Source organism: Dermacentor silvarum, chromosome 8 (assembly GCF_013339745.2).
Source record: "Dermacentor silvarum isolate Dsil-2018 chromosome 8, BIME_Dsil_1.4, whole genome shotgun sequence".
Classification (NCBI taxonomy): Eukaryota; Metazoa; Arthropoda; class Arachnida; order Ixodida; family Ixodidae; genus Dermacentor; species Dermacentor silvarum.
Window position 1 is genome coordinate 114,321,599 of NC_051161.1, and position 19,200 is coordinate 114,340,798.

The following is a 19,200-nucleotide window of genomic DNA, read 5'->3' on the forward strand; positions in this document are numbered from 1 at the left end:
CCATATAGCTCTCTACAAATTTGCTATCGCAATTGATGCTACGCCTTTCAGGTGAAACTGCGACAACTTTTTCTGCTCGTAGGCGGCGGCACCGCCCCGAGCAAGAGCGCGGGTACACGGAGGAGTGTTAGATATATAAGGCGCGTCTGTGTAGCTCTCTGCAAATGCGTTTGTGGCGCAATGGGTTAAACGCTCGGCGATCTATCGTCGCGGACCGAGAGGTCGTGGGTTCGATTTCCAAATTTTGCATGTTTGTGGAACTTTTTCTTCTGGTTTCTTTCTTTGTATTATGTTCTATGACGTATTTCCGTGACGGAAATACGTCAGTGAAGTCTTGGTGAACCCCGGCATAAAACACTTTCGTGTTAAAAAAAATTCTTCATGAAGCTCCTGAGCCACCGGCGCTGGTGGGTACGCTCTGTTAAAACATCATTGAAACTGGTGCGCGACATTGCTCCGCTGAGCTTCCAACACGCGGTAAAACAGGAAAGTGCCTATTTAGACGGCGCTTGCTGTTACCTCACGTTGCTCCGCCCACATCGCGCCGATCGCTGCGACTCAGCGACGGAGTTACCACCATGTTGGAACCCCGTTGCGGAGGGCCTGCGAAGTCGCGGCGGTCGCTGAGCGACGGAATTCGCTGTGTCGCTGTGTGAAAATCGCGCCAGGTGAAACGGCCTTACCGGGTGTTCAAAATGAAGCTGTACGGAATTTTCAAAAATCGCTTGTGGCAGGTAGCATAATTCTTATCATTGAGCTGGGTTATTCAAAGAGGCGGACATTAGTAGAGCGAAGAATCAAAACAAATTAACAAAAATTTACTAATGAACATCTTAGTTAATCAGTTTACGACACATATTACAATTTACAATTTACATATTGAATTTATGAATTTGTAAATTGCAATATGTGTCGTAAAGTAATTGAGTGAGATGTTAATTAGTGAATTTTTTTAATTAGTTGAATATGTGTTTCGATTTTCCGTGCTACAAATGTCCACCTCTTCGAATAACCCAGCTCAACAATAAGAACTATGCTATCTGCCACAGGCGATTTTTAAAAATTCTGTAAAGCTTAAAACTGAAAACCCTGTTGATGAAGAAAATTAAACACTCAACGGCAGGAAATTATCAATGCGGAAATTATAGTCAAAACCTTTCACAATCCCTTAACATTAAAGGCTCAATATGCACTGAGAACATGGCAGCAATGTGCGAATATATATGTGTAATGCGTATACCATAGTGAGCACTTTTCCTGTGGCCAGCATGATTCGTTTCTACTCATGCTAAAATGGTTAAGATCACAGCAAGACGTATCACTTGTCGCTAACGCAGAAAAGCGTTATCCTGATATTATAAAAAAAATTGGCTGTGGTTAAGCTCTGGTTAAACCTAGTCGAGTAGCGATAGCTACAGACCCCCGGCTGCGCTTAGGCTTGTAGTTGGACATGTTGTTATAGTTACATTGTAGTTATAGTAACATTGTAGTTACATGTTGTCTAGTGGGAAACCACTAAGTATTAAACTTAGTGGTTTCCCACTAGACTAAGAAAGGAGAGACGTTGTGGTCAACCAACGGCAGGACCGGTGGCAGCGGTGGCCGCGCGGCGACCGCGACGAGCCTAGCTGCTTGAGAATAGAGGACCGTGGTGTGACGTCACAGTGCGGCCACGGCTCCAAGTGCGGCGACGGTGAAGAGGCGAAAACCTGGCGTAATGTAGCTATTGCTACAAAAGATAACGTCACACCAAAGCAAGAAAAACGTCAATGAACCTGGAAGATTGTTTTGAAGTTTTTGAAGGTTGTTTTGGAAGATTGCGTTGAACTACCGTGTCATACAAATTACGTCAGAAAAATAGCACTCTTCGCAAAGAACTAATGACAACTCTGTCGGTAAGAAAATCGCGCAAGATTTTAACAGCTTCTCTTTGCTTACAAGAACAGCACTTGGGTTCGAGTAATTTTTTTGCAGATAGGTGCGCCCATTTAGGAAGCCAAGATAGGCACGGCGTGCCCGCCCAGGTTGTGTCAAATTGTGGACAATTGATAAGGATGTTCCGGCGCGCCACAAAGTACACCCGTGAGCAAAAGCATACGGACCATAGGGTCGGCGAAAAAAGTGAATTTATTCATTATTAACAAGCATAAACTGGAATTGATGAGTACACTAAAAAGATCGCAATGCCAAGTTTGGACTGCAGTCCTCAATTTCAAGTTGCGTTCATAGGCAGAGGAAAAATTCAGCTTTTTCGCGCAACCCCTGGTCCGTATACTTTTGCTCACGGGTGTACATATCCTGAAGAGGGCCTTTTTTGTATCTGATATCGAAAGCAGGGTATGTACAGTCAACCACAAAAGTTTGCGGACCACGCGAGCGCGTGCCAGACTGCCTATCCGCGCCACCTAGCGGTACGCCACCTAGCGGCGACAGGGGCGCTCTCCCGGATATGAGCCCTCTTGGTACTCGCCTGCCTGTTAATTTTTTATTCCCGTGCATGACATTGTTAGTTCGTTGTGTTGACGCAGAGCGCTGTCTGCGATAAGACCGCCACATATCTGGCTTGATAGCAGTATCGGAGCAATCACTGCAACCTTTGTCGACTGGTGTGCCAGTGGGTAGATAAGTTTCACGAAGCGCTGCGACAATTTTTTTACGCGACGTTTACTGGTGCACTTTGGTTGGCAGCATCTTGGTCCAATGAGTGTTGCTGCTTCTGCGTCTTGAGAGAAAGGGTAGGGAGGTGTTTCACTGTCATCAAAAATAAAGAAAAAGCGGATGCATAGAAAATTTTCTTTCACACATAGGCGCATCTTCGCATCAGTCGCTGAAAACGTAGTAGACTTGCTTCAGGCCACATGGTGATTGCCTATTTGGAAAGATGCCGCTGCGTGTTCCACTTGACGAAAGAAGGCACATTGTGCGTTTATTTATAGAGGGAATACCTCAGCGCGAAATCTGCCGCCGAACCAACAGGAGCCGGACTGCCGTGAATAGGATTATTCAAGCTTTCCGCGACGATGACAGATTCACAGATATGGAGCGCAGTGGGCGTCCAAGGGCCACGACTGAGGAAGAGGACCGCCTGATTACGGCCGCCATCGTGGCTGATCCTTTTCAAAGTGCAGAGGATATCCGAGAAGCGCTCTCGCTCACGGTATCGTCTGAGACTGTAAGAAGAAGGCTGAGTGAGCTTGGCCTGCAGTCTTTCGTAGCAGCACAGAAGCCCTGCCTCTCAGACAGCCAGCTACAAGAACGACTCATGTTCGCTACAGCAATGAAAGATTGGGCAACAGAGAAATGGGGCGATGTCATCTTTAGCGACGAGTCAACTTTTTCCACGCGCTGGGACCAACGGAAGCGGGTTTGGCGTCCACTAAACTGCAGGTGTGTTTACAGTGTATTGGCAGTTAATTCACGAAGCTAATTCTGCATCACAACATGTTTCACGTAAAATGAGCTTTTGGACATTACAAGATTTTTCTGTAGTGGTATTATGTTGAAAACATTAACGATTGTTTCATAGTACTACTTACTCTGAAGCTAATTAAAAGCTGCCAGTGGGTCTTTCAGTACTATCTAATGATGTTTGCACGTTTTCTATTGCAACTCTATAACAGCATTATAAAGTTCATACGCAAGAGGAATCACAACATTTTTAGACGCGCCGCTGGAACCCAATTGTATGCTATTTCTTGCAGATATCTGCCTAATTACACACAGAGTGTTCTATCCAGTGGACGGTGTTCCGTGAGCGTGTGGGGAGCAATCAGCAAAGATGGCCTTGGTCCCCTTGTGCGTCTGGAAGGGCCCTTCACTGCGTCACGGTACTGCGACGTCATCACTAGACACCTCGTTCCGTATGCGCTGGACGGTCCCTTCAGCGACGGCTGCTATTTTTTTCAACATGACCGCAGCCCGATCCATAAAGCACGTATCGTCCAGTCATTGCTAGAAGAACATGCTGTTTGCCAGCTTGAGTGTCCTCCATGTGGCGCCGACTTGAATCCCATAGAAAATGTCTGGGGCATGTTGAAGAAACGGCTGTCCACACGAGCCAACCGCGGCCGCACGGCCGATACGCTGTGGCAAGCGATCGCACAAGAATGGGAAAGCCTGCGTGGTCGACCGGAGATTACTGAATCTTTGTACGAGTCGATGCCCACACGCATCAATAAGGTGCTAGAAAACGGCGGACATTTCACTTCCTACTAGATCATTGAGAGACCTATGTTTCATGACACTTCTGTAAATGTCTTGTGACATTTACAGAAGTGACATTTCACTTCCTACTACTACTACTACTACTAGATCACTTCCTACTAGATCATTGAGAGACCTATGTTTCATGACACTTCTGTAAATGTCTTGTGACATTTCATCCCCTTCAGACACGAATTATGATGCACTGTCTGCAAATGCGTCAAATGCGCATGGCATCATTTCAAGACGCTCACTATTACATTCCAAGAAAGAAGACGAAGCAATGTGCTGTTTTGTGCGAGTTTCAGTAAAAAAAAATTTATTAGCGTATAACTCATTATCTAATTATTCTGAAATCCGTCAGCTTCAATGCTTGCATAAAAAGAATCAACTATTAGGCCCGAAACGCATGCACACTTGCTTTTTCGGTTGTATTCGTGTCGACCGGAGAAAAAAAATACTCTTGACGTTGGTCTTGGAACGCGGCACGTCGAACGATTGTCTAACATGGTAGTGTCTCCAGCAAAGTGATCATCTGCAGCAATACGCAGGACAATGAAGTTAACTGACCGCTAGTTGTCCCATCAGGAAGCGGACACGAATGTGCACACTGAGTTTTAGGTCATTTGAAGAAACACGTGGCGTGGGACGCGCCTCCGAAGTTCGAGTCCCCAAACGAGGACGCCGTGTCGCAAAGGGTTATAAAAAGAGTCATCGCACCCGATTATTTCTTATTTTTCTAAATGTAACCACTATAGCAGCGCGGTGGTCCGGGCTTTGCGCAGCAAAACCTGGGCGCAGGCGATCAAATCCCGGCCGCTACTGTCACTTAGCGATGGGGGAGGAGCGGGAAAATTCTGCCTACTGACTAAGCATCTGTGTCCCATGGCTGCTTCACCGCTCACTCACGCACTCACGAAAAAAAAAAACAGCGTGGCTACGCGAAAATAGAACTGATAACAGCCGAAGAATACGCTGTCTGATTACTTGTACTGATATTCTGCTCTCAAAATATAAGCAAGTAGCCCTGGCTAACAAAGAGCGCGTCACGTTGAAAGAGATAGGTAGAAAATATTTGCGCACAGTGCGAAAATAGACAGGCCATAGATTTAAGGAGGGATGCGTCTTCAACGTAGCGCTGCTGTCAATCGCTGGTGACGTAGCGGAAGTGTCGCGAAGAGGCTCTTGGCCACGCGCTCGCGTGGTCCGCATACTTTTGTGGTTGACTGTACGTGGCTTCGAGATTTAGGCTAGGCAATGGAAGCGCTTGTTCTATCTCCAGGTTTGGATAGAAGCCTAACAGGTGTAAATGTACAGGTGTGTCCACTGTTAGAAGGAACACGCGAACGCGTGGCTCATGTAGGGTGCCTCAATGTTCTCGTCCCCTGGCTACCCCCCGATGTCCTCCTCCCCAGTGGAAGGTGAGGAGTGGAGGAGTGGAATCGTGCCGTTTAATACCACGTCAATAACCTGCCCCTACCCCCCCCCCCCCCACCATCCATCGGAGAAACACTTAATTTCGTCCACGGTCACTCGTGAGATTTAAAAATCACTTCAGTACACACACCGAGGTTAAGGTACCTAGTAGCGAAGCTCTATAGAAGCCCGTACGGTCAAAACATGCCATGGTTCATCGGCGGTTCACGGGGCTTAGCGCCATTTGTGTGACGAGGATACGCTTCCGGCGGAAGAAAAAATAATGTGATGCAATATCCGTTAAAATCGGAAATGACGTCATTTTTGTTCTCAAAGGCGCGAAATTTGTTTCGGTGGCCGGCCTTTAGAGTTTTATTTTCAGAAGCCCCGCAATTGGCACTCGATGGGCGTTTCGAGCATTCAGCGTGGAAAGCGATGCCGTAAAAGGTCAGTCGTACAGATCTCGGAATCTGCACACGAAGCTGCCTGCACGAACATCGTTTCTTTGCAGGCCGACGAAAGCTTTCGGTGTAGAGTACTAGTTGTATCATCAGACGCCAAGCCAGCGTAGCCGCACGAAAACAGTCAAAGTAAACAATTGTATGGCACGCTTAACCAACTACTAAGAAACGGTGAAACCTCCCTCACCAGCAGAATTCAGGCAACCGTTGCAATCAAAACATCACAACGTATGAGCGGGCGTTTTGTAACAGGTGAACTTGCGAGCGCGCCTTTCTGCACAATTCAAGGGCTGCATAGTATTGCAAGCGATAACGGTGCCATTGACTCCTTTTCTTAGTGGGCTCTTATAGAAGAGGTATTTATTGTTAAGGATAGAGGAAAATAGAGATGTATTTTCTTTCTTCGCCAAGCACATATAAAATTGATTAGGATTTTTTTCGATGAATTAATCACATTGTGCTTCGCCTAAATAATAATAAAAATGCTTTTTTATTTTCAGTGTTTGTTCCCTCCTAGCTTAGTCGCACTTCAGTCGATGCTCCAATAACCAACCTTGCTGATGTTGGTGACAATTGGTTCTGAACCGCTTTGCGTCCGAAGCTTCGCGACCTATGTGGATCGACCTTGCACTCACTTCTACCGCGGTGGCGTAGAATGGAAATAAGCAGTAGCAGAGCTATTTTCTTTAGGAGACGGTATTCTTGGACACGCCAAACAATGTCGCCGTGCTGCGTCTCGCGCGCGCATTCCAACTCGGAACGGCAACTGCAAAATGTTCTGTCTTTGCATGCTTATATATGCTAATGTCACTCCCTCACTGGTAGTTCGGAAGAAAGGAGCGATAACTTCGAATGATTTAGGGTATATAAACATAAATGTTCACGTTTTTGATTCACGAGTGGTACCTTTACACGGTGTATCGTATCTTCCGGCAACTCGACAGACTGAGTGTGATGTAGACAAACATCACTAATTCTACGGTGCACAGCTGTGCCGAAAACAAACTGTGGCGTGACTTGTACTCGTTTCGTTGAGTCATACCCCACGGTCCATCTACGAAATCAATGTGTTTCGGTCTGTCGTGCGATAACATCCGAGCGCGATGTTTCCGGCTGGAAACCAGGGCTTGATGTCACCTAGAATGTTCTGCAAGTTTGATCAATTTCATGCTCTTAGGAATAGGATGGCTCGCAAGTCAAGTGCAACTTTTCTGCTTTAAATCACGTGAATTGCATCCGAGGCTCAAGACGTGTGGTCGCCCAGCCAAATGGGCGTATACCGGCTGCAGGCAAAGCAAAGTGGTGGCCGTGGTAGTTTAGCAGCAAAGGACACGTGACATGCACCGCCCCTGCACTGTTTCACAAATGCGCTTGGTTTTCGCCATTTCCCCCAGATGAGCCCCGCGCTCGCGTCTTCCCTTGTACATTAACTACGATTTTTCTTCCCATCGAGCCACACATTCTTGCATTATTGGATAATTTGCACCTTAGTTCCTGGAGTGCTATTTTGGCGTTGAATGCAGCAAAGAATATCGTCTGGTACGGTACTTTTGCTGTTATGTTTCAGGGGCAGGGAAAGCGAAAGCTTTGAATAATTGCGTGGATTAAAAGCGGCGGGAAGCTGAAGGGAAGACTAGTGCTATGCATCACATATTTCTCTACTCTTTCTCGCGTTTGTGCAGAACGTAAGCGAATGCACAATGGAAACGTAGCTGTTCAAACGATTGATGTCGTGTGGCATGTAGTAGGAGCCATGTTTGAGGGCTGCGGTCTGTTCGCGATATTTCTGTTTCATTGAAAGCAATTTCGTGGTAGTCATTTTCACAATTGTCGGCGACGGCACCGTAAGTTTTGCCATGGTTCTCTAATGTCATATTCTATCGTTAACATTTTTTTGTTTCCCCAGTGTACATTGACGGACCGTTAGTCTTAAACATTTTAAATTCGTGCGGGAGAGTCTTTCATTGGCAGGAAGAGGTTATTTAAAAAGTCTGTATGTTCGTGACCTTTCTTCTTTAAGAGTCGGCATATTTAGGGACGCAGTGAACCGAAACTTCTGTAGTTTGACGTTTCATTAGTGTTTAAGATGGTTTTGCCAATGAAGCCACTTTAGAATGTCTTTTTTTTTCACACGAAAGTGTTTTATGCCGGGGTCCGGGATGAACTTCCCATTACAAGATGTAGCGGATGTGACGTTCGGCTCCAACGAGTAAAATCTGTTTTAAGGTGAAAGCCTTTGATCATGTGCAGATCATGTGTATAATAGATGCTTAATGCTGAACCAAGTAATTAATGATTTATTAGTGATTGGATTAAGGTGCATTAGAGCTTATTAGGGGGATTAGGCTGAATTAAGCTCGATTAAGGTGAATTAAGTTGTATTAAGGAGGATTGAAGTGGATTATGGTGCATTAAGGTGTATGAACGAAGATTAGGGTGCATAAGGGTGGATTAAGGTAAATTAAGGTGGATTAGTGTGGGTTAGGGAGAATAACGTCGATTAAGATGGATTAAGGTGTATTAAGGACCATTAGGGTAAATTAAGGTCGTTTAAGGTGTATAAAGGAGAATTACGTGGATTAGGGTGGATTAGGGTGGATTAAGGAGGAATAAGGCTGATTCATGTGAATTACAGTTGGCTTTACAAGGATTTCGCCTTCGCGTCTCTAAGGCGATAGCTAAGGACACCTGGGACTTTTGTTGACAGCGATGGCGCTGTCATCTAGGAGCGGTGAAGCTAAGTGCTGCATCGTAGCACTAACGAGCACCGACAGGGAGCGCTACGGTAATCACAGCGCAACGGAGGATCCAACGTGGCATAGCTTGGTGTTGGCACTTTCCGCACATGCTTTGTCTTGCGCGTCGTATTAGCCTGTGGCCCCTCGTCGCCTACGGAATGCAGCTGAAACATGCATCAGCATTGCTTACACACCGCCTACTGCTTCGCTTGCGATGCCAGCAACTAAGAAAACTGCTGCGCTGAGCGGCGCAGAAAATCAGCGGCGTCGACGTGCGAATGTCGCTTTGGCACGACGAGAGACACGCCAGCGTGAAGCAAAACGCCTTCGCTCGCTCGTGGCACACGCTGTGAAATCTTCCACTCGCTTTCCTAAAGCCGAGCGCATAGCCACTCAACTGGCTGCCCAAGAAACTATACGGACCAAATGCTGGTACCGTCGCCGAAGCGACTCGGCAGCTGGATGCCGCTCGCCAAGAAAACCTGCAACACGGTCGTCGGCCCGCAAATCCGATGCCTTTCGCTACAGCAGATCGTGATTTTACCAAGCAATCATGCGACAGCTTCCTTGAAGACACGTTTTACTTGGTGTTCTACCAATTTATATGAAAGAGGGATCAAGCATATTTTTCCCAGCTCATGCAGGATCACTTTTAAAGTCGTTTTGCATACTTTTAGAAATAACCCCGACCTCTCGTGAGCATTAACCATTTTCATGGGCTGATGCCGAAGATTTGCAATCTAACACAGTAGCCAACACCTTGGTAACACCGGTACCTGTCGTATATTGATAGCGGTGGTACCATGCAATACCGTCCGGTAGCACTGTAGTAGAGGGTGCATTCTTGCATTCTTCCTTCGTGATAGCTAGCATTTTCAAACGTTGTGTCCCTGGTATAATGCACAGACATTGTCATTTGAGATGTTGCACCAGTGGTCGCAGCGCCAGATGTGGTCACAGCGCTCCAAGCAGTTTCCAACTGGTCCTTAACGAAATTGAGCTCGACGTACCGGTTGCAACGTATGGTCACCCCCAACAGATAGTGCAACATTTAGTGGCACAAATAACCACGCCCAAAGCATGCTAAAAACGCAATCGTTTGACAGAGACCGGGCTTAATTGGTTCATCAAAAACGTTTTTTTTTCTTTTTCAATTCAAACGTGCAGTAACCCTCCACCCAGTTAATAATTTATTTTCAACTGACGCGTTGTGTCATCGTAGGATGGTTTCAATTGAAGTCTAGGTATAGCAGCCTTTGTGTGATGGTTTTTCGAATACAGAGCGTAAGTGTATTTATGTTTGGATGCATTTGAAAGAGTCTAGGATATTTGAGAAGTGATTTGTCATTTTAGAGAGTCTTCCCACATTGCATAGATATAAGCAATACATACATGCAACTAAGCCCACCTCAAGTCAAAGCATCCACTAAGCAAAGAACTTACCCACACTGTTGCGTCCAGGAGAATTGATGCACTCTTTGCAATTGAGCAACGCAATTGAGCAACAAAGCTCCGATTGCGTGATAGAGTGCGCTTGCAACCGTAAGCAGTAAAGGAAACGTGGTTGCTTTTAACAAGGAAACTGTTTAAGCTGGCCGTAATTTGTGGTGCGTAGCCGTGGTAACCATAGCACCCCAGAGAAGGAGGAGACCGCGTGCATGCGCACACGGTCTCCTCCTCGCCAGCTCCCTGCTTTCCTGACCCCTGCCTCTCTTCTCTCCGCTGCGCGCTGAGCCTTGAGAAAAAGAAAGCGAAAGCTTGCACTAGGCCGCGCAAAGCTAAAGACACAGCGAAGCCGGCTGATTGATATCAAGCGGCTAGCCTCCAACGCGTTCAGCGTCGGCAAGCAGCAGCGTTCTTGGCACTGTGCCAACCTTGGTTAACCTGCCTGCGTTTGCGGCATGCCAGGAACTCAGTAGCTCGTATAGGCGCCGACGCGTCCAGCGCTAGTCACGCGAAATGTCGCCAACGCGTTCGGCGTCGCAAGCGACAGGGTTATTGCCACTGTACCAAACTTGGTTAGCCTGCCTGCGTTTGTGGCATGCCAGGAGCGCTGTCGCTCGTAGGCGCCCACGCGTCCAGCGCGAGTCACACGAAATGTCGCGAAAGGGAAGATACCTCCGAAAATGATCGCTCGAGAATACCTTCCTACATGCGTAGTTAAGTTAAACCAATTTAAGACCTAGCAGCAACCAAGTTCATACCTAGCAGTAGCAGCCAGTAAGCTTCGCTATGCCTAAGCTTGGCGCGACTGAGTGCAAACTTGCCTGATTTTTTCTTATTGATAACAAGGAAGCTATACCTTCATATCAATGCATGCGCGCGCGGACGCACGCATGCTAAATTCTCGTAACGCACACAAACCCCACAAGCACACACCCGCACACGTACACAAGCAAACAATGCAGATTGTCGTTGCCTAGTGTCCCAGTGGCGCAGATAACTGCCAGAAAAATTGCGGTAAATGTTCATGACATGAAGAAACATTCGTCTTGTATTCATTGTTGCGATATTATCCCTCTGGAAAAGCAGGCAACATTCATGTACTCGTATACTAGCAGCACATTGCGGCTATACACGAATAACGATGACACGTATTTTCGCATTTATCTTACACTCATATCTTTTCTTGTAGTAAAAGCCAATTGACGGGTATACTTCTATACTATTGTGACAAAGACAATACCTGCACGTTGTTGGCATGCACTGTCTAAAATCAGCCATGTCAGTGTTCGAAGTCGAGCATCACACTTACCGACGTCAGCCCCACACGCTTTAGTTGCACTACGTACAGGGACAGGTTTCTTCGATGACCCGTAGCATCCAGCCAAATTGGTCCAGTCAGGCCCGAAAAGCGCGCCTGTCATAAAAGTGAGCATGATAGCGAAATCACCAACCTGTATTGGCCTCATTTTAAGTGGAATGATGCATACGCATAACATTAGCCCACGCGGAAGAAATCGAAAAACCAAATTTCATTATAGTCCTAATGTGCTGAACAATGACGCTTACAGCAAGGTTCCCATGCGGAAGTGCCGACTAAATCTCTTCTTTTCTCTATCTACTATAGGGGGCTACGAATTTCCAGTGAGCTACCATATTTGCATGCTGTATTTATTTTTAAAGCTATCTCATCTCATCAGCGTCGTCCTATTAAAGTTCATGAGCATTAACATATGCAGATGACTTTGCCTAATCACCTGCGCGCGAGCTTAAAATCTTCCGGTCCGAGAACATGTCCTCTGAAAGACAGGCAGCATAAAATTAACCGATATTATACTCCGGCAGCGTTTCTATGCCATCGGAGTTTCTTGTCAACGCACGCACTACCATGTGTAGCTTCCACAAATGCAAGTGTAGCTTGAGATAACATCGTTAGTTGGTTCCACGTACACGCCATCGTTAATTGGTTGCGCAGAGGAAAAAGTACGGGGTGCTTATTAGGGCGCCTGTGCAGGATAACCTTCTCTCGCTGTCTCTGTTGATCCTGCTTAATATGCTGGTCGGTGAATCTGATCCGCTGTCGCATCAAAAACAAACTTTGACCAAGTATTTTACTCGTCATCCGTTTGGTTATCGGATGTTCTGGTGCACGCTTAGTGCAATGATTAAATCGGAGCTTGTTTGCACTTCCGGGAAATTAGCCTGTTGTGTTTACGCTCACAGCAATTCAATTGTGCCTTATCGGGGAAGGGGACGCATTAGCCTGCGGATTTTACAGTGCTATGGATTCAGCTCGGCTATTCAGTGTTCTGTTTATAGCATGCGCCCTCCTGGCGGCTATAGCCCGGCTGAGCTACAGAACCATTTGAAGGCAGTGAAAGCATGTTATACTTTTGCTTTGTAGGCATTGTTCCGTTTTCGCCGGGTTGATCATTTTGTGGAATTGCCTAAAGTGTGCGCCAACTATATTTTGATTGAAGAAGGTGCTGTAGCCAAGGAAGCGAGCAAAGCGATGTGCGATCACTGATTTAACTACTGAAAATTTTTTGCTGTGTAATATGCAGGTTCCAAGTGCATAACAATTTCTTATTAATTGCTAACTCTAATTTTCCTTTTTACAGTTTGAACCAATTTCTTGCATGAATGAAGACAAAATAAGATAGGATTATTATTCGATAGGATTATTATTATTCTCTGACAAGCTCTGTAAGTAAGTGTAATATGAGGTGAACGGTGTCCCTTTAATGCAACATATACTACTTCTATGTTTTTATCGGGTTCATGTGCCATATAATAAAAATAAACGACTTCACCATGTCACCGTGTTCGAAGCCCTACTCTGGCTTCATTGAAATTTATCATTCACAATAAAGTGCTTAGTGCGGCGTAGCTAAAAGGAGAGTAAATCATAGTTTTTGATAGCCAGGCAGTAAGTTTATTATGCAAAATTTTCCACGGAAGTACAAATTTGGACGCTCCCCGTACGAGGCATTTTGGCAAAGCTACAGCCTTTGGATAGGTGACGACAGTCATTTAGAAAACATGTCGGTCATAAAAAATGTAACACATCATTGCACGCACAATAGCTACACTATTGATTGAATCATAAATACCAAAATGTTACAAAGTCATAGCGATTCCCTTCATTTGTTTATTCTTATTCTTGTTGGGTTTGACGTTTTCTTTAATAACAGATATCCGTCTTCAATGTTTACCTGTATTCCCATGTCTCTCTGACTTTGCGTTCGAATACGCGAGTTTTGTGCTTGGAATGCTGCACTTAAGAGAAACCTCAATTGCAAGTACGCAAAAACTTATATTTGTGCTTTAGTGTGAATATTCATGCTATTTTAAGCGAACTTTGTGTGCGGTAATGTTTTTGTGCTTTTTATCCAACTGTCCTTTTTTCTTATGAAAATTATGAGCAAGTAGGAGAAGGAGCACGAAAAATATTTATTCAAAAAAATTACTCCTTCTCCCGCTAAAGGGAACCATGTGTGGATGCGAAGCAGCGGGGAGATGGTTAGCTTGATCGGGAGATGGTTTCGCGGCAGCGGCCCGAGCGCTTGGAAGTTTCTCGAACGTTATCGATGCTTCTATCCGTTGTCTGTTGTCACCGAGGCTTATGTAATCTGACTGTATGAGCGACGGGAATTGTCTAGTACTTTCTGGAAGACACGCGGGCACCAGGGACAACTCTGGAACCTTCGATGACTTATACGTAAAAGCCGACGCGTTTCGCCGCTTATCAGATTTCGACGATCGCCGACGTTCGCCCGATAAAAAGTCCGTTTCGTCATTCACGGTGTTGTCACTGTTTTCTTCACCGCCACTACTACGTGACCACATAAAGGACGTTCTTTAACGTCCCTGCTTACAGTGATGTGCTCTTCTCCGATGATCTAGTGCTCGCCGGCTTTCTCTGCATAGACTGGCGCAGAAAAATGCTGCATCACAATGACGGCATGGCGTGGCAATGAGAAGAATACTCTGAACTGACGACAATTGTATAAAGATGACAGCGTGACGACGATGGATATGAAAACAATGAGATGACGACGAATGCATGCGGACGGTGGCGGGACGTTGACTGTATGACGTCGACTATATGAATACGGCGGCGTGAAATGGCGTGATGACAACTGAATGAGTACGAGTGTAGAAGGACGGTGCAATGACAATACTGAACCGATGACTATGGCACAAAGGCTATCGCGTGACGACGACGGCACGAGGACAAAGGGATGATGACGAGTGTATGACAACTACTGTATGATGTCGAAAACTTGATGACGACGGCAAGACGAGAGCCGAATGAGGAGTGCACGACACCGGTGCAGTGACAATTCTCTAGTTATGATGATGGTACACCGATCGTAGCATGACGAAGACGGCACAAGGACTTGAGATTACAATGATGGCGTGGTGACGGTTGTATAACGACGATGACGTACGTGACAAAAATCGCGTGACGCTGAAAGCATGACGAGAATCGAGTGATGAAGCTGTAATGACGATGATGGAATGATACGACGACATCACGGCGACGGTATGACAAGAAATGCATGACGGCGACTATATGAAAACGACGAAACGAAATGACGACGATGGTCATCGCAATGGCGACCTGTTCTCAACTGAATGATGACAGCATGGTTACGATGCATTGAAAAAAAAAGGAATGAGTTCGATGGAAGGACGTTGGCCACCATTGGTGGATTTTGCCAGCCGTGATTGACGGAGCAGCAACATCTGGTGGTGCTCCAGGGAACCAGTTAACGAAGCTTTGAGTCACCGCCATCGAATGGTTATGTCTGATTTCTGGAAGCGGTTGCGTCATCACTTGCGCTTCAACCAATGTAAGCACCTTCAGATGTGCCACCAAGCTCTGTGCCTGCGAACGGCGCCATCTGCGCGAAACTGAGCATCGAGGTAAGAAAATCTGAAGCTTTAAAATAGTTGTTATTTTTAGTCATGTAATAATGAAGAATACGTTCCGTAGCTCCTTATTGACAAGGATCCCGTTCACTATGCAGATTCGAAAGAGGTGCTGCGAAGCAGATTTATCTTTTTTTCTTTGGTGATACGTGTACCATGTGTGATGTCGCTATGAACATTTTCTACATGTCCAAGGAAGGAAACTTCTCACCTATTTCCACATTTCCACCGCGATAGCGCATGTACGATGCTTTCGCATTTAATTACAATTCGTCGCTTGAATGGAGGCCACTCTTCAGGCGCCGTGTTTTCCTTGCACTTTGTATCTTGGTCAAGCAGCAGGGCAGCACGCGGCTTACCAAGTATGGAACATATTGCAAAGGTAAGATGAAAGAAAGGATGTCGACGTATACTTCTGTTGGAGTTGCGCGCTAATATTCCTGGTAAAAAACTGTAGTCTGCTCAACCTAATAGCATCCCAGTATAAAAATAGTAATTGAACAATTATGTGCAAGGACATCAGAATACATTGCAATGAATACGCACAAACTGCCATGTCCTGGTTTGCGAGGCCCATCTGATCATGGATATATGATACTAACACCCACCTAATTCACTGGAAGAACCAGCCTTGATTACTTCTACTAATACCAGGATCCTCCAAGAAAATTAATAATAAGGCGCCTACGAGGGTCAGGACAAATGTACCTAGTTTACAGAAATGCTTGTCCTAAAGCATCCGCCTTTTCCTTGATGCTGGTATTTGCGTGCCTAAGAGTTCAATATCGAAGCCTGGCAGCGGCGAATGGCCGTGTCGGCTGCTGCGAGGCAACGCACGCGTAAGTGGCCGCGACTTGGACCCGAGAAAAGGTTCCTACAGAGCTTGCGACGTGTCGCGTCATATGACGTCGTGGAAAGGACAACGGCGCACTGAGACAAGCAAGTGGTTTATTTCTGCAGACATCTCCGGCCGAATAGGTGACAGGCGACGAGTGTACGTGCTGTACACGTAGAGCGATATCAAGTTTTAGTGTGTAAAAAAATATGCTTCAGAAAATTTGGTACGCTTCCGAGCGCCGAAGAAAGCCCTGAAGCTGGAATAATTGTTTCACCGTTAGAGTAAATGCGCACTGTATACTTCAAATATTGAGGAAACTTTCTGACAGGGATGTGAATGTGCCTAATTTAGTTTTGAAAAGACGACGACTCAGTGTGTCTTTAATGATTGGATGTGCAAAGAGAGCGGATAGGAAAGTGCATAGACGCCGGGCGGTGCGACTATTAGTATCCCAATCATCGCTGCATGCGGAGACAATGTCTGGCCTACAGGTGTTGTTTTCGTGCACTCATAGATTATGGCTTGTAATGAGGATACATGGGCTGTAAAAAGGTAGAATCGAGTGCTTAGAGACGCCAAATGTCTTTTTTAGCACTCTTAAGTGGGTTAAAATGTATAGCATTTAGATAGCAGCATGGGCTCGTTATGGCACCAATTAAGCTTATATTAGCCCTTCTTAATGTAAAGCTATAATCAAAAATAGTGAAAAACATGCCAATTCCACATCCCGAATTCTTGGGTCTGCAGGTTCTTAGCTGGGTGGCCATATCAGGCAAGTCGGCACTGCTGTTATCTTTTTCAATGAGCACGGCTGCATTCGCTGATAGTCACCGTTGTTGACAGTAATGCGGGTGCCGGTTGTAGCTTACCTTCTTGACAGCATCGACTGAGCCTGTCGGAGTGCGGCCAGTTGCTCGGCGCGGAGTTGGCACGGCAGCTGACTCTGGGGGGCGTATCCAGCGTACGGGCCTTCGCTAGGCTCTGGATGGCTCGCACGAGTATGTTCAGTGCGTCTTGAGTGAGAGCCGCGTCTGTCTGGACGAAAACGCGGGGTTTATGAAGTAGTGCACCGGTGACGAAGCACCTAGCATGCGCTCATTTACTATTTGAAATTAGTTTAACGCACGCATGTCTCGAGTGTCTGGTTGTGCAGCAGTTTGCTTCTAACCTGGAATTATAACGGCGGCTCAGTGCAGGTGACATGTCATCAAAATGGAGGCTAAATAGAACAGCTCAATTATACCAAGCTTTAGATACCCACCTAATAAATAAAATTAGCCACATTAACACTGAATCTTTCAGAGCGGTGACTTAAGTATACAGTACTTTCTCGCTTTTAAATGTTTAGCTTTTAATAACAAATTCGTCTAATCACTTTAATCAATGAGTAGAGCAGTCAGCACAAAATTTTTATCGCTTATACTCCCATACCACATCGATTTTCCTGTTTTTTTCATGAGGCCAATATTGCCTTGCTTCCAACATTTTTTTTTGTTCTCACTAACACGAATGACGGAGAAAAATACGAATGAGCACAATTAATTTTAAATCTCCTCCGCTTTGTTTGCAACATTAATTTTTACCTGTTGAATGGGCAAACGAGTGAGCAAGCCCTAGTTAAGACAAAAAATGCGCCTTAAGGAACTCACCCTTAATTGCTTCCAGAAGACCCGATGCGCGAGAAATAATGGGTATACGCCAGATTGAGTGTACTTCTCACGTACGGCACCGATGTCCTGCTGCCAGAGATCTGTTTTCAGAAGCAGGAAACCAGTCAAGTTGGTTCCCGAGTTCTGCAGATCCGAAAGGTCCACCGTGTGCAAGTCCTGCGCAGTTCGATAACTTAGCGTAGCAAATCCGAAGGCAGCCAAAACTTCCGGACAGCGAAAAACCGTTTTTGTTTTCTCTCGTCGGAACGTCAATGGCGGAAGCTTTCTTAACGTCTCTGTTTATTCGATAAAGTCTAGCTTATGCGGAACATTCGATAGAGAGCTCGCTCAGCACTTCGTGACAGTATTTCGTCTAAGTTTTCCATTATATATAGGCATGGTTAAATCTGTCAGGATGCCTCCAGCTCTTCCTTGGAAATCTTTGCCACTCCTGCTTAGTACGGAAATTTAGGGGTTCGTCTTGAATAAAACAACAATTATGTACTTGAAATAAATGGAAGGCATATTGTCCAACAAAATTTCACCCGTGAGGAAAATGTAGCCTCGAGGCTCACGTTGTCCTGTATTGGTCAAATAGCATCTAGATGTTTACACTCTGAAACATATGCAGTAGTAATGCACAAAAATGTGACGGATCCTCATTCTACGACTTTGTCGCATATGCTACATCTACTGAAAATAGACTAAATTGCATGGGACACATTAGAGCTGACAGAAGTGTAGATGAGAAATTTAATAAGTTTGAATGGGTCGCAATATACAATACTAACCACTTCAGTACATATAATCAATTGGTAAATCAGTTTAATACGTTCTTTTTACTGGTCACGTAGAAAATTAAATCAAAGCCTAGACATTCCAGAAAAAATGATTCAATTGTGAAATATTTATTGAAAACGGTCATCTATGGAGGTTTTGTGAACGTACCACGATGATTTCAGGTCTACAACAAGAATATCGAGCTGCACGCATTACACTTGCGGCACAGATAGGAAAAAACTAAAGTAAAATGCTATGCTGAAAAATCTTCTGTCATAGCAGTGCAAGAATGACCTGTGGATTGCTAGGCGAGTTGACAGGAAAGCCTTGCGGAAATTTTGATGACAGTTTGCTGAAAATATTAGCGCCTGCATTGGTCCTTCGGGTGGCGAACTACTTCAACGATAACTTTCAGCTATCGCTAGCCAATCGAAAACAGCATTTTCCGGTACTCCGGATGTATATTACATAAGCCCAACACTTCTAAATTCGGTCATTGTACCACCGAATAATGGAGGTGAGCTGTGGCATTAGAATAATGCAATTCCATTAACAAACCGGCAGGTTATGACCGAATAAGACCACGAGACACTGTATACAGTTTGGTTTCAGCTGAAGGCGCTTATGCTCATATGAAATCAATGTTTCGAAACTGGCGTAATCTCACATGGCTTGGAAGATCTAAGCATAACTAAGCCGACGCAGTACATAAAATTAATTTAAGACGAATTAAA

General features: G+C 45.4%; 1 pseudogene; it reads right to left on the reverse strand.

Annotated features, from left to right (window-relative positions):
- The window catches only part of LOC119462355 (glutamate receptor ionotropic, kainate 2-like), a 109,718-nt pseudogene that overhangs the window by 15,339 nt on the left and 75,179 nt on the right, over nucleotides 1-19,200 (reverse strand).